The sequence below is a fragment of the Apodemus sylvaticus genome, chromosome 11 (assembly GCF_947179515.1).
Source record: "Apodemus sylvaticus chromosome 11, mApoSyl1.1, whole genome shotgun sequence".
Classification (NCBI taxonomy): domain Eukaryota; kingdom Metazoa; phylum Chordata; class Mammalia; order Rodentia; family Muridae; genus Apodemus; species Apodemus sylvaticus.
In genome coordinates, this window is record NC_067482.1 from 87,784,122 (window position 1) to 87,787,875 (window position 3,754).

At 38.1% G+C, this 3,754-nt stretch overlaps 1 pseudogene; it reads right to left on the bottom strand.

The window, feature by feature from the left end:
• Nucleotides 1-970: 970 nt before the first annotated feature.
• On the bottom strand, nucleotides 971-1,438 carry LOC127696484 (translationally-controlled tumor protein-like; annotated as a pseudogene).
• Between the last annotated feature and the right edge of the window lie 2,316 nt (nucleotides 1,439-3,754).

A 3,754-nucleotide genomic window follows, 5' to 3' on the forward strand; every position in this document is an offset into this window, starting at 1 on the left:
GCTCATAATTGACTCACCACATAAGAACAACTTGAGGGATAAGTTTTTGTATTCCACTTGTGGTAAAGTTTAGATAGGTGTCCTTCAAAGCCTGTATGTTGAAAAGCTCAATTGACAATATATGACACTATTGGAGGAAAGAACCCTTATCCTTTTTCCTTCTCCTCTGCTTTCTATCCTCAATGAAGCAAGGGTTTGTTCCCCTCTGCATTACCACCCTGTAGTGCTGCCTTCCTACAGGACAGAAAATAATGGGCCAAATGAGGATGGACTGAGACCTTCAAAAGTGAACCCCAAAGAAACACTTCCTTTCATGGAATGTAGCTCTGCTATTTTGCTATATTAATGAAGCTAGTATAGCTGAATAATACGATCACTTTCACCATTATTTAGAATCACATTTTGTTCAGAGCTATAGAACTTTGGGCCTAGGGTGATATATGAGCATTAAGTGACAGGATATGTGTGACTAAATATGAACCCAGCAACATTACTAGAAAGATTATGCTATGTGACTGCTCTAAAGGCAATGGCCCAAAGAGTCATATTCATGTCTAATAGGATGAGGGCAAAGTAGCCATGGAAATAGAGCCTTCTGTTCTTCTCCTTGAAGATATTCATAAGGAGGTGAGATCTTACCCTGGGAGAAGTTTTCTTTCTCTTGTTCCTATATAAGGCTATATGCTCCCATCTATTTTGATAAGACACATGACTAACAGAATATCAAAATCATAGAGATATTAATGATGCTGTTTGTGTTCATGGGGTCTTTCATTGGACAGCAATGCAAACAGAATTTATTTTCAAATTTAATTGCACTTTATTTTTAGACAACCTACATGACACGATTTTTCTTAAAACAACCACAACAAAAAAGCAAAAAACAAATAAATCACAGTCAAATTAAAAGCTCAAGATGACATCAGTCCCATTTGTCCTAAGCCCTTGTGTTGTATTCATGGTCAGCAATAGCCAATTATAGTGACAGGTGATAGATCCAATTTGTTAACATTTTTCCATCTCTAAGCCATCCTTAAAGAAAATGATGAATGGAGTCCTACCATCTTCATGGTAGTCCAGGAAAGCAATACCATACCATCTGGATTCATGTTTTTACCAATAAAAAAATGGGTAGTTATTGAAATTAGCAAGGATGTGCTAAGTTGCTCAATAGATTCAGTCATAAAAGGCTTTACTCTTTCTGTTTCTGTTCTTCAAGTTTGCCTTTGAGTGATTTCGTGTAGTCTTTAATGTGCTTTTTTAGGCCTCTTTTGTGAAGCTGGTTTCTTTTTAAGTGATGGTTCATGACAATGTTAACAATGGTGACTACTGTGCTTTCAGTACCTTTGCCCTCTGGACCTTCAGTGGAAATATTTCCACCCATGAGGGAGTCAACCATGGTATCCTCTGTTCTACTGACCATCTTGCCCTCTACCTCTAGGCACAGCCCGTCTGCAATATCCTGGATCTTGGAGATGTCAGAAAAAAAGCTTGTCATGGCTGATGAATCCCAGTAGATGATCCTGGTGGTGGCTTGGGACAGCTGTGCGAGTCTAACGGCACAGAGCAAGCGCTATGCAGCTGGAGTGGCACTCGGGGATGGGGGAGCAGTCAGAGAGGGGAGCGGGCAGAAGAGCACAGCCAGAATTGCTAATCAGTTTTCTGATACTATAAGAAAATTATTGACGAGAGCTAATTTATAAATGAGAGTTTATTCTGATGTAGATTGGGAACTTTGTAGCTTATGGCCTTTCTGCTTTGGGCTTGTGACAATGCAGATCGAGAAAATGCTTATTCTTGGTCAGGATGCAAAAGAGAGAGACTGGATTCTTATTCTCCTCTTCAGGGAACACACACAATGAACTAAGACCCTAGGGGTCATCTCTTAAAGATTCTATAACCACTAATAGTACCAAACTGGGGCAGATCTACCAGGCTTTGGAAAGCATCTGGATTCAAGCTATAGCACTACGTAACCATCTTACCCTTTTAATACTACTTTTCTCTATTATAGAGAAGATTACTGTGTAACAACATAGACTTTTTCCACCAAATGTTCATAATTTTCTGGAAAATGACCCACAGGGAGAGTGATCCATGAATATATTTTAGGAATGCAATATTGAATCTTTGATATGTATCCTGAGAAAAACTGAAAAATAGTTAAGCACACACACATAGTTGAAACTTTTAAGCATCTTTCAGTATTAAGTACCTAAAGAATCTGGTCAAAACCCAGAAAAATTCATCATTACTTCTGTTTCCTTTCCAGTTATGCTGGTGATATATATATATATCACCAGGAATATTGGCTAGTTGGCTAGATTTCTAATACATGACATGGTTTGCTTCCTATTGATTAGGCCTCATGTTTAATTAGACATCTGTTCCTTATCACTAATATATATGTGCCACTTATTGCACTTTTATAAATATTTTGCCATTTTGGTCATTGCTGTGGTTCATAGGTATCATAGGTGGATATTTTATGGTACCATTGAAGAAAGTCACAGGTAGCAGACTTTCAGATTAAATGCAGTTAGAATAATACAAGTTCTGGTCATTAGTGTTTGGTGTCTATAGCTAGAATGATTTATCTTCAACCCATGAGATGCTGCCAAAGACAACAGCTACAGTCTATATTGTTTTGGGAGTTTCTGGGACTACTCTGTCCAACCATTCTAAAGGATATTCCTCATGCCTAGTACTGGTTAATGTTTTCTTAAAAGATTTATTTATTTATGTATGTTAGTACATAGTTTTTGTCTTCAGACACACCAGAAGAAGGCATTGGATCCCATTATGGATGGTTTTGAGCCACCATGTGGTTGCTGGGATTTGAAATCAGGACCTTTGGAAGAGCAGTCAGTGCTCTTAACCACTGAACCATCTCACCAGCCCTACTTGTTAATTTTTGATTCTTGGGGAGAAGCATTGCCAGAACTAGTGGTGTGTGTATGTGTGTGTGTGTGTGTGTGTGTATGTGTGTGTGTGTGTGTGTGTGTGTGTGTGAGAGAGAGAGAGAGAGAGAGAGAGAGAGAGAGAGAAAGAGAGAAAGAGAGAAAGAGAGAGAGAGAGAATAGCTTAGAGTCACTCCTAGACATTTACATCAAAGATTAATTCCACATACTTTCATGGAGATAGAAGCAAAGTTCTGCATTTCTAGTTTGGAGGAACCATCACACTAATTTCAGTAATTGGTGCGAGCCTACATTCTCAGAAATAGCACACCCTACTGCTACATCTTTACCAAAACTTTATAGCACTTGTTGTCTAAATAACAACCACTTTGACCAGGTAAGATGCAATCTCAGTGTAATTTTGATTTGCATTTCTTACATAGATAAAAACATTGAACTTTTTCATCACTGACTTCATCTTTTGCTAAAAAAATCATCACCAATAACAAAAGTCTCATAATGTGTCTTATCATTACTTGGCCATTGAAGGTCACATGACTCTTCTTTGCAGTTTTAGAGCATGCTTTCTTAAAGACGGACATTCTGATTTGACACACAGCTACTGTTGCTCACATAGTATTCCCTTCAGGATTAACTCCTCCCTCTTCACCCATTGGTCCTGGATCCTTAAATGTGGGACTTTCTACTATGGATCGTCCCAGTTTGCTTTCTATTACTGTGACAAAAACAAACAAACAAACAAACAGAACGAAGCAAACAAAAAACCATAAACATGACTAAAATGGGAAGAAATGAGTTTATTTCATCTTCATCTTCCAGGTAACAAAAATCAC